Here is a 12221-nt window from a genome sequence, read left to right as displayed (position 1 = left end):
TGCAGCCACTGTGGAAAACAGGATGGAGATTCCTCAAAAGACTAGGAGTAGACTTACTGTGTTTTTGTGTCCATTTGTCTCAAAGTATTTTTGATTTCCTCTTTGATTTTTTTAATGATCCATTGGTTGTTTAGTAGAATATTCTTTAGCCTCCATGTGTTTGCAGTTTTTGCAGTTTTTTTCTTGTAGTTGATTTCTAACCTCATAGCATTATGGTCGCAAAAGATGCTAGGTACAATTTCAGTTTTCTTAAATTTACTGAGGCTTGCTTTGTGGGCCAACATGTGGTCAGTTCTGGAGAATGTTCTGTGTGCAGTTGGGAAGAATGTGTATTCTGTTGCTTTTGGATGAAATACTCTATAGATATCAGTTAAGTCCATCTGGTCTAATGTTTCACTTAGGACCTGTATTTCCTTATTGATTTTCTGTCTGGATGATCTGTCCACTGATTTAAGTGGGGTGTTAAGGCCCCCCACTATTACTGTGTTGTTCTCAATTTCTCCTTTTATGTCTGTTAACAATTGCCTTATATATTGAGGTGCTTCTGTGTTGGGTGCATATATATTTACAATTGTTATGTCTTCTTGGATTGATCCCTTGAGCATTATGTAATGTCCTTCTTTGTCTCTTTAACAGTCTTTATTTTAAAATCTATTTTGTCTGATACAATTATTGCTACTCCAGCTTTCTTTTGGTTTCCATTAACATGGAATATTTTTTTTCCATCCCCTTACTTCCAGCCTGCATGTGTCTCTAGCTCTGAAGTGGGTCTCTTGTAGGCAGCATATATATGGGTCTTGTTTTTGTATCCATTCAGCCAGTCTGTGTCTTTTGGTTGGAGCATTTAATCCATTTACATTTAAGGTAATTATCAATATGTATGTCCTTATTGCCATTTTGTTTATTGTTTGGGGTCTGTTTTGTAGATCTTTTTTTTTCCTCTTTCTTTTTGTTCTCTTTTCTTGTGGTCTGATGACTAGAGAAGATCCTTTAACATTTGCTGTAAAGTTGGTTTGGTGGTGCTGAAATCTTACTTTTGTTTATCTCTGAAGCTTTTGATTTCTCCATCAAGTCTGAATGAGACCCTTGCTGGATAGAGTATTCTTGGTTGTAAGTTTCCCCCTTGCATCACTTTAAATATCGTGCCACTGCCTCCTGGCCTGTAGAGTTTCTGCTGAAAAATGAGCAGATAACCTTATAGGAGCTCCCTTGTATGTTATTCATTGCTTTTCTCTTGCTAATTTTAATATTTTCTCCTTATCCTTAATTTTTGTCAATCTGATTACTATGTGCCTCAGTGTGTTCCTTTTTGGGTTCATCCTGTGTGGAACTCTGCACTTCCTGGACTTGGGTGACTGTTTCCTTTCCCAGGTTAGGGAATTTTTTGGTTATTATCTCTTCGAATATTTTCTCAGGTTCTTTCTCACCTCCTTTGAGACCTCTATAATGTGAATATTAGTGTGCTTCATATTGTCCGAGTTCTCTTAAGCTATCCCCATTTCTTTTCATTCTTTTTTCTTTTTCCTGTTCTGCAGTAGTTATTTCCACTAATCTGTCTTCTAGCTCACTGATCCATTCTTCTATCTGATTTAGTCTATTCTTGGTTCCTTCTAGTCTGTTGTTCATTTCAGTAATTGTATTCTTCAACCCAGGGCATTCTTTGTATTTTCTAATTCTTTGCCAAAAACTTCCCTCTGTGTATCTATACTCCTGAGTTCAGTGAACAAATTCACCATGATTACTCTAAACTCCTTCTCAGATAGATTGCCTATCTCCTCATCACTTATTTCTTCTTCTGGGATTTTATCTAGTGCCTTTGCCTGGGAGATATTCCTCTGCCACCTCATATTGTCTAACTTTTTATTTGTATTTTTAGGTAGGTTAGTTATGTTTCTCGACCTTGGAGAAGTGGCCCTCTGTGGGAAATGTCCTGTGTGTCCCAGTAGTGCACTCCTCTTTTGTCACCCAAGGGCCAGGGTCCAGTTGGTCCCAGGTAAAGTCTGCCCTGTGTTTGCAGATTCCTTCTACAAGCTTTGGGATTGTTGTTTTCTTATTTCTGATATCTGCCCCCTCGTGGATGAGACTGGACTAGAGGCTTATGCAGGTTTACTCCAGCTTGGTCCTGGACCTCGTGGAGAGGGCAGCTGAAGAGGATAATGAAGAGGCTTGATGGTGGAGAAAGAGGACTTAGGAGGGAGAGGCTCCAGCTAAGTAGACAGGTATGCAGTATTGTTGCAGACAGCCCGCATCTAGGGTGGGATTTCTTTTATTTTTTTTAGTTGAGGTTAATCAACATGTAACATTAGTTTCATGTGACAATAGAATGGTTTGACATTCATATATATTGTGAAATAATCATCACAATAAATCTCATTAACATCCATCACTGCACATAGTTATTACAGTTTTTTCTCTTGTGATGAGAAGTTTTAATATTTCCTCTCTTAGCAACTTTCAAATGTACAATAGAGTATTATTATAGTCACTATGCTATACATTACATTGCCAGGTCCTGTTTTTTTCTGTAACTGGAAGTTTGTACCTTTAGACCGCTATCACCCATTTTGCCCACCCCCCACCTCTGGCAACCCCACCTCTGGCAACCACCAGTCTTTGTGAGTTAGGTTTGCTTTCCTTTGTTTATTTTTTAGATTTCACGTATAAGTGAGGACATACAGTATTTGTTTTTCTCTAACTGACATTTCACTTAGCATAATACCCTAAGGTCCATGCATATTGTCACAAATGGCAAGATTTCCTTCTTTTTTATGGCTGAGTAATACTTCTCTCTCTCTGTGTGTGTGTGTGTGTGTGTGTGTGTGTGTGGTATCCCACATTTTCATCCACTGATGGACACTTAGGTTGATTCTTTGTCTTGGCTTTTGTAAATGATGCTGCAATGAACACAGCCAGATATCTTTTCAAACTAGTTTTTTTCATTTCCTTCAGATAAATACCCAGAAGTGGAATTCCTGGATCAAATGGTAGTTCTATTTTTAATTTTTTTGAGGAACCCCACATTGTTGTGCATAGTGGCTGCACCAATTTACATTCCTATCAACAGAGTATGAGGGTTCCGTTTTTTCTGCATCCTTGCCAACACTTATTTCTTGCCTTCTTGATAATAGCCATTCTAACAGGTGTGAGGTGATATCTCATTGTGGTTTTGATTTGCATTTCCCTAGTAATTAGTGATACTGAACATCTTCCCATGTGCCTGTTGGCCATCTGGCTGTCTTCTTTGGAAAAGTGTCCATTTAGCTCCTCAGCCCACTTTTTAATCTGGTTGGTTGTTTTTTGACGTTGAATTATAAGAGTTCATTATATATTTTGGATATTAACCTGTTCTTGGATATATGATTTGCAAATATCTTCTCTTCTCCCATTCAATAGGCTGTCCTTTCATTTTGTTGATGGTTTCCTTTGCTGTGCAGAAGCTTTTTAGTTTGACGTAGTCCCATTTGTTTATTTTTGCTTTTATTTCCTGTGCCTGAGGAGACATACCCAAAAAGATTTTGCTAAGACCAGTGTCAGAGAGCATACTGCCTACATTTCCTTCTAGGAATTTTATGGTTTCAGGTCTTACAGTCAAGTCTTTAACCCATTTTGAGTTGATTTTTGTGTATGGTGTGATATAGTAGTCTGGTTTCATTTTGTTTGTATATGACTGTCCAGTTTTCACATTTACTGAAGGCACTATCTTTTCTCCATTGTATGTTCTTTGTTCCTTTGGTATAAATTAATTGTCTGTATATGTGTGGGTTTATTTCTGAGGCCTCTATTGTGCTCTGTTGATATATGTATCTAGTTTTTTGGGGGGGGGGCAGGCAATACCATGTTGTTTTGATTACTATAGCTTTGTAATATAGTTTGAGGGTGTGTGATTCCCCTGGTTTTGTTCTTATTTCTCAGGATTTCTTTGGCCGTGCAGAATCTTCTGTGGATTATTATAAATTAAAAAAAAATTTTTGTTCTATTTCTGTGGGAACTGTCCTTGAGATGTGGATAGGGATCTCAGTGGATCTGTAGACTGCTTTAGGTATTATGGACATTTTAACAATATTAACTCTTCCAGTCCATGAGCATGGATTATCTTTTCATTTAGTTGTGTTGTCTTCAGTTTCTTTCAGTGATGTGTTCACTGTACAGGTCTCTCACCTCGTTGGTATTTTATTCTTTTTGTTGTGATTGTAAATGAGATTGTTTTCTTAATTTTTCTTTCTGCTAGCTCATTGTTAGCATATAGAAACAACAGATTTTTGTATATTGACTTTTTACTCTGCAACTTTACTGTATTCATTTATTATTTCTAATAGCTTTTTTTGTGTGTTGAGTCTTTAGGGTTATCTGTATATAAAATCATATCATGGGCAAATAGGGACAGTTTTACTTCTTCATTTTTGATTTGGATGCTTTTACTTTTCTTGCTTAATTGCTCTGGCTAGGACTTATAATACTACATCAAAATGAACGTAAAATAAAAGTGGTGAGACTCGGCATCCTTGTTTTGGTCCCTAATTTTAGAGGGATAGGTTAGTGAGTTTTTCCTATTCAGCCTTTATGTAGAGGTATGTTATTTTTATTCACACTTTATTGAGAATTTTTATCGTAAATTGATGTTAAATCTTGTCAGATGCTTTTTCTGCATCTATTGAGATGATCGTATGGTTTTCTCCTTTATTTTGTTAATGTGGTGTAGCATGTTGATTGGTTTTTGGATGTTGAATCATCTTTGTATCCCTGAAATAAATTCCACTTGATCATGGTGTATGATCTTTTAATGTACTATTGTATTTAATGTGCTCGTATTTTGTTAATGAATTTTGCATCTATGTTCATCAGAGATGCTGCACTTTAATTTTCTTTTTCTTTGTAGTCCTTGTCTGGTTTTGGTAACACTGTAATGTTGCCCTTGTAAAATGAGTTAGGAAGCATTCCCTCCTTTTCAGTTTTCTGGAAGAGTTTGAAAAGGATAGGTATTAAATCTTCTTTGCATGTTTGGTAGAATTCACCTGTGAAGCCATCTGGTCCTAGATTTTTGTTATTTAGGAGGTTTTTGATTACTATTTAAATCTCTTTACTAGTGATTGGTCTATTCAGAATCTCCTGGAGTCAGCGTATTTAGGTCTTTTTTTTTTTTTAATCCATCCATCCACTTGCTATTTGGATTGGTAAATGCAATCCATTTACATTTAGGGTGATTACTGATAAAGGATGACTTAATACTGCTATTTAATCTTTTGTTTTCTGGTTATTGTGTATCTCCATTGTTCCTTTTTCCTTGTGCTTCTGTCTACCATTTTGGTTTGGTGATTTTTCTATGATGTTTTTCTCAGTTTCATCTTTTTTATGTTTCTTGTGTCTGCTTTAGATTTTTGTTTTGTGGTTACCATAAGGTTTGTATAAAATGGTCTGATCTTGTGCCGATAGCATCTTATCTTCATTTGCATATATAGGTTTCATCCTTTTTCTCTTCCTCTTTTATGTTTTTGTTGTCTCAAGTTATCCCTCTTTATGTTGTGAGTTTAAGAAATTGAAGTAGGTATAGCTATTTTTTACTGTCCACCTCCCCTCACCAACCTTTGTGCTATAATGTGTTTGAAAACCTATTCTGATATAGAGTTTTCAAACACTTTATTATAGAGACCGGCAATTCTCTGTCTATTACTTACTTAAAGCTTTGTGTACTTTTGCCTTTTTGTTTCTGGTAGAAGAGCACTTTTCAACATTTTTTGTAGGACAGGTCCAGTGTTGAACTCCCTCAGCTTTTGTTTGTCTGGGAAAGTCATTACATCTCCTTCATGTCTGAATGATGACTTTGCTGGATAGCATATTCTCAGCTGACAGTTTTTATCTTTCAGTATTTTGAGAATGTCTACTCTATCCTGGCCTGTAGAGTTTCTGCCAAGAAACCTGTGGACCATATAATGGTGGTTTCTTTGTGGATTACCATCGTTTTTTCCCTGGCTGCCTTTAAAATTATTTCTGTCATTTATTTTTGGCAATTTTAGTATTGTCTTAGAGAAGGTCTTTTTTTTAATTTTTTTTTTTTTTGGCAGGGGGAGGGAGGCAATCAGGTTTGTTTGTTTGTTTATTTATTTTTGGAGGAGGTACTGGGGATTGAACCCAGGACCTTGTGCATGCCAGGCATGCACTCTACCACTTGAGCTATACCCTCCCCCCTGAGAAGGTCTTTTTTGCATTGTGTAATTAGATGTTCTCTTAGTTACATGGACTTGTATATCCAGTTCACGCCCCAGGTTTGGGAAGTCCTCAGCTATTATTTCTTTATTTTTTTAACTGTATAAACTGTTAACAGACAACACCCACAAATTTATTTTTTCTTGGACACACCCATAGTGTGACCATGGCAACCTTGGTCTCGGTGTGCTGGCCTTGGACACGAAGTCCCCAGAAGTGGCACAGCCCACTGTGGGTGCAAATCTTGTTCTGCTGCTCCAAGTCTTCATGGAGCTCCTTGTCCAGACCACTGGCCAGGACCTGGCTGTATATCCCATCCTTCACATACTTCTGTCTGTCTAAGGACCAGTCTGGGATCTTGTACTGGCGTGGATTCTGCATAATCGTGATTGCACATCGCGCCTCATCCTCAGTGAGCTCTCCTGCCCTCTTGGTGAAGTTGATGTCTGCTTTCCTCAGCACCACCTGGGCGTATCTTCGCCCCACACCTTTAATTGCAGTGATGGCAAAGGCAATTTTCTGCCGCCCGTTGATGTTGGCGTTGAATACTCACAAAGCGTGCTGGGACTTCGCAGGGCTTACTAGGGACATGGCGGCAGCCCCAGTGGCAGCATGCGTGCCTCCAGTGAAGAGCTGTTATTTCTTTAAATAAACTCTGCTCCCTTCTCCCTCCCTTCTCCTTCTGGGACACCCATTTTCCCAATGTGGCCCTTCCTAAAAGAGTTGGATAGTTCTTGTAGACTTTCCTCATTTTTTAGATCTTAATTCTCTTTTTTTCCTTATGTGTGTGTCATTTCTGGATTTCTGCCTTCAAGCTTGCTGATTCTCTCTTTCATGTGGTCTGCTTTCTTCCTGGTGTTTTCTGATGCATCTCGTGTATTGAGTTCTTCAGCTCCAGAATGTATTTAGTTCTTTTTTAGAGTTTCAGTAGTGAAGTGTTCCTTCTGTTTTATTCCTGGGCTCACTGAACTGCCCTGAGTTTCTCTGCGACAGCGATTTTGAGTTCTTTACCAGTTAGATCACAATATTCTGTGACTTTAAGTTTGGTTTCTGGAGAACTGTCATTTTCTTTTTTGAATACAGTGTTACTGTGGGTTTTTAATGGTTCTTGGTGAGTTGTTCCTCTGCTGGTGCGTTTGAAGTAATGAACACCTTTCTTTAGTTCAAACTTTTTTGAAAAACTTGATTCTAATGATTCAACAGGTTAGAAATCAGAGGGCGCCCCTTTGTCTTCCAGTAGGTGGCACCACAGCACAAGTTGTTAGTTTTCTCACCGGCGCCGCTTGTGGCTATACTTGAGGGTCAGCGCTTCCCAGGTCTGTCAGAGATGCCCAGCACCCTCCTTGTCGTTTCTTGTGCCTCCAGGGTCTTAGTGCCTTGCTGCTGCTGGTGTGGCTGGTGTCACCTCCTCAGGCACCAGGATGGCAGGTGCTTCCACCATGTCTCAGATCTCCTGAGTTGCAGGCTCTGCTGCTGTGGGGGAGGTGGGTGGAGAGCTGAGGCCATGGGCACCTCTGCCATGTCTGGGGTTATGGAGTTCCCAGTTACCACCACTGTGGGTTGGGGAATGGGGGCTGGAATCTACGATGCCTCAGTGGCTGATGGGACAGGTCGCCAGCCACGTTGCTGCTGCTGCTGTGAACAGCACCATGGCCGGGAGGCCGGAGTCTTGGATGCTGCCTCTCCTGCTGCCACCAGGTTCTCTGGGCCTGCAGGCTCAGCTGCCGTGGCTGGGAGAGCAGGACCACGGGCTCGGCCTCTGCTCGTCTCCCAGCTTTGCCTCCTCTTTGTGCTCCAGTCCTCCCACCTTTACATGTACAGACGTGTGGAGTTCTCTGACCTCCTGGTGTGTTGAGCAGAAGCACCTTGGTTGAGTTGTGGATGTTTTACTGGTTGTGGATTGAAGGGGAGAGAGAAAGGGAGTGTCTCACTCCACCATGATGCTGGTGTCACATTCTGTTGTTTGGTTTTTGGAGGGTTTGTTTGTTTTTTGTTTTTTTGTTTTCTTTGACATTCTTTTTTATTGAAGAATAGTCAGTTTACAATGTTGCATCTGTTTCTGGTGGACAGCATGTCTCAGTCATACATACACATACATCTGTTTTCATATTCTTTTTTTCCTTATAGGTTACTACAAGATATTAAATATAGTTGCCTGTGCTATATAGTATAAACATGTTTATTTTATCTATAGCAGTTAGTATTTGCGAATACATCTTATTTTTGATGTCACAATTTACATCTATCTTGTGTGTCCATTATAAATTATTGTGGTTATATAGTTATTTTTACAACTTTCGTCTTTAATCTTCATGCTAGTTTTGTAAGTGCTCAGTTCACTACCTTTACGTTAGATTGTTCTGAATTTTACTGTATATTTACTGTTACCAGTGAGATTTATACTTTGATGTTTTCCTGTTACTAAGTGGCACCTTTTTGTTTCAGCTTAAAAAAGTCTCTGTAACATTTCCTGTGACACTGGTTTAGGTGATAAACTCCTTTAGTTTTTGCTTGTTTGGAGCACTCTTCATCTGCCCTTCAGTTCTGAAGCACAGCTTTGCTGGGTAAAGTATTCTTGGCTGGCAAGTGTTTTCTTTCAGCACTTTGAATATTTCATGCCATTCTCTTCTGACCCGCAAAGTTTCTGCTGAAAAATCTGCTGATAGTCTTATTGGGGGTTCCCTTGAATGTAACAAGTTTTCTCTTGCTGCTTCTAATTTGACATTTTAATTGTCGTGAGTCTCTTGTGTTTATCCTATTATCCAATCCTGGGAGCTCCCGAGGATTCCTGGATCTGCATGTCTATTTCCTTCCCCAGGTTAGGGAAATTTGCAACCATTATTTCTTCAAGTAACTTTTCTGCCTCTTTCTCTCTTCTCCTTTTGGGACCCTTATGCAAATGTTGGTCTGCGTGATCATGTCCTATACATCCCTTAAGTTGTCTTCACTTTTTTTTCATTCTTGTTTCTTTTTGCTGCATGGTTTGGATGAGTTCCGCCTGCCCTGTTTCAGTTCACTGATCATTTCTTCTGTTTCAGACAATCTGCTGTTGAATCCCTCTATTGTGTTTTTCAGCTTAGTTACTGTATTCTTCAAGTCTGTGGTTTCTGTTTTTGGTACTTTCTTATGTTTTCTCTCTCTGTTGAAATTCTCACTTTGTTCATCTGTTATTCTCCCGAGTTTGGTGAGCATCTTTACCACTGTTATTTTGAGCTCTTTATAAATTAAATCACTTATCTCAATTTCATTAAGATCTTTTTTGAGGTTTTATCTTTTCCTTTCATTTGGAACGTATTCCTCTGTTTCTTCATTTTCCTTGACTGTGTTGGTTTCTGCGCGTTAGATACAATATACGCTCCTCCCAGTCTTGAAGGAGTGGCTTCAGGTAGAAGGTGAACCTTACCGTTCAATCCTGCCCTAGCTCTTGGTTGTCTTTTGAATCTGTGATTGTCCAAGCAGCCTGCTTTATTCTTGGTGGCTCTCAGGAGGTGAGGGTGTGCCAAGACCTGTCAGTGTCCCAAAGGGGAGGATCTTCATCAGCACCTAGAAGTCAGGCTGTTCGGAAGCTAGACCCTCAGGCAGCAGCTTTAAAAATATACAGATATACCTATTTCAGGGGAAGACTAGGAGACAGGCATTTGTCTGCTTCCTCTGCAGTGAGCCTTGTGTTATTAGCAGTTAAGAACTGTTTCTGTTGTCTGCTACCATCCCGCTGAACCTGTGAGCACAAGCCCTGCTGGCTAGCAGAGCCGAGCAGTCAAGCAGCAGCACAAAACTGAGGGCACCAGGCATGTACACAAGCTCCTTTCTCAGAGACACTGGTGACCTCAAGGAAGGCAAAGGGAGAATATGAAGGTGGCACCCACCAGCCTCCACTTAGGAGGGTGTCAGTGGGCTCCTATATGTGTGTTAAATTAGATGCCTGCCCCTCAGGTTGAAGCCTAAGATAAGGAAATAGGTCTCTTTCACAGACATACTGGATGCTTTTCAGTTGGCTGCCTCTGCGCAGGGGCCCCGGGGTGTGTAAGTCTGTACAAGCCCTTTAAGAACCATTTCTCAGAACACTGTAGCCTTGTGGGACTGGTGGATGCCAGCTCTGTTGGATTTCCAAGGTAGATGTTCTGGGGGCTCGTCTCTCAGGTGCAGGTCTTAAAAGTTGGAGTGCCTGATTGGGATTCCAACCTTTTCACGTCTCAGGGAGATGCTCAGGGTTGTGAATTCCCTCCCAATTGTGGGTTGCTGCTCTAAGGGTGGGGTTGACAGGGAGACAGTGTCTTAGTCTCTCCTTACCATTGTGATGTGGGTTTTTTCTTACTTGCCCAGTGTTTAGGAGTCACTGATCTAGTTTTGGGGTTTCTTTCGGAGGAAACTGCTCCATATGTAGCTGTAGACTCAGTGTGCCCGTGGGTGGAGATGAGTTCAGGATCCACCTACATCACCATCTAGAACTAAAACTGGGTGGAGTTTCTTGTACCCATTAACCCAGTTTTAACAATTTGCTTCCTCACCGCCAGGCTTCTTCCATCTTTACTCGTAACTGTTCCTCGTTATTTCAGAACAAACTTCAGATATATATTTTATTACCAGGAGAAATTAGACACAGGAGTTAAAACCAAATTCCTTGCTAATCTGTTTCAGTTTGTGAAACATTTCTTTAAACATTTATGTATGTGAAGAAGGATTTCAGTGGACTACCACAACAGTAGACCACATGAAATTAAAGCACCAAAATAGATGGATTTCTGATTTTGTCTTGTCATCCCTTTTCTTTTTTAAAAAAGTTCCATTATTTTTTCCAACTTCATTGAGATATAATTGACAAGTAAAATTGTAAGTTATTGAAAATATGTCAATATGATAATTTGATATACATATACATTGTGTAAGGAATCTCCCCAATGACTTAATTAACATACCCATCAGTTCACTTTCTGTCCTCCCTCCCTCCCTCTCTTGTCTTCTTTATTGGTGAGAACATACAAGTTTTATTGTCTCGGGATGTTTTAATTATATAATATGGTGTTATCAAGTATAGTCAGCATGTTAAAAATTAGATCTTCAGATCTTATTCATCTTATAACTGGAAGTTTGTACCGTTTTACTAACCTCTCCCTATTTCCCCCAGCCTCTAGCCAGTGGCAACCACTTTTCTACTCTGTTTCTATGAGGTTGACTATTTTTTTTTAATCTTTTAAAAAAAATTTCATTTAGCATAATGTCCTCCAGATTTATCTGTTGTCTCAAATGACAAGATTTCCTTCTTTAAGGCTGAATAATATTCTATTGTATGTATATATATGTGTGTGTGTACACCCAGTGAAATGCAAATTAATATCCAGACATACTACACTTTATTTTCTTTATCCAGTAATCTGTTGTTAAACACTTAGGTTTTTTCCATACCTTGGCTATTGTGAGCAATGCTGCTGTAAATGTGAGAGTACAAATATCTCTTCAAGTTAATTATTTTCTTTCCAAAGGAATTCAGAATATGCCCAGAGTGAAATTGCTAGATTGTATGGAAGTTCTGTTTTCAATCTCCATGCTATTTTCCGTCGTGGCTGTACAAGTTTACATTCCAGCAGTGTACAGGGGTTTCCTTTTCTCCATGTACTTGCCAGCATTCGTTATCCATTGTCATTTTGATAATAGATTTCCTAACAGGTGTGAGGTGGTTTTGATATGCACTTCCTTAGGGATTAGTGAGATTGAGTACTTTTTATATATCTATTGTCCATTTGTATTTCTTTTTAGAATAATGTCTATTTAGGTTCTTGGCCCACCTTTAAATTGGGGGGTAGGGTTTGGCAATTGAGTTGTATATGTTCCAAGAATATTTTGGATATTAATCCCTTAACAGATACATGGTTTGCAAATATATTCTCCTGTTCCATGGGTTGCCTTTTCATTTGGTTGATGGTTCCCTTTGCTGTACAGCTTTTTAGTTTGATGTAATCACACTTACTTATTTTTGCTTTTGGTGTTAAACCCAAAAAATCATAGCCAATACCAATGTCAGG

At 39.3% G+C, this 12221-nt stretch overlaps 1 protein-coding gene and 1 pseudogene across 2 annotated transcripts in view; one reads left to right on the top strand and one right to left on the bottom strand.

Annotated features, from left to right (window-relative positions):
• Positions 1-12221, top strand: part of RAVER2 (ribonucleoprotein, PTB binding 2) — a 98472-nt gene that overhangs the window by 76895 nt on the left and 9356 nt on the right. The window lies entirely within an intron of this gene.
• LOC141579575 (small ribosomal subunit protein uS13-like) lies at positions 5127-7007 on the bottom strand (annotated as a pseudogene).

The sequence above is a fragment of the Camelus bactrianus genome, chromosome 13, assembly GCF_048773025.1.
Source record: "Camelus bactrianus isolate YW-2024 breed Bactrian camel chromosome 13, ASM4877302v1, whole genome shotgun sequence".
NCBI lineage: Eukaryota > Metazoa > Chordata > Mammalia > Artiodactyla > Camelidae > Camelus > Camelus bactrianus.
This window is presented reverse-complemented; position numbering and strand designations above follow the sequence as displayed.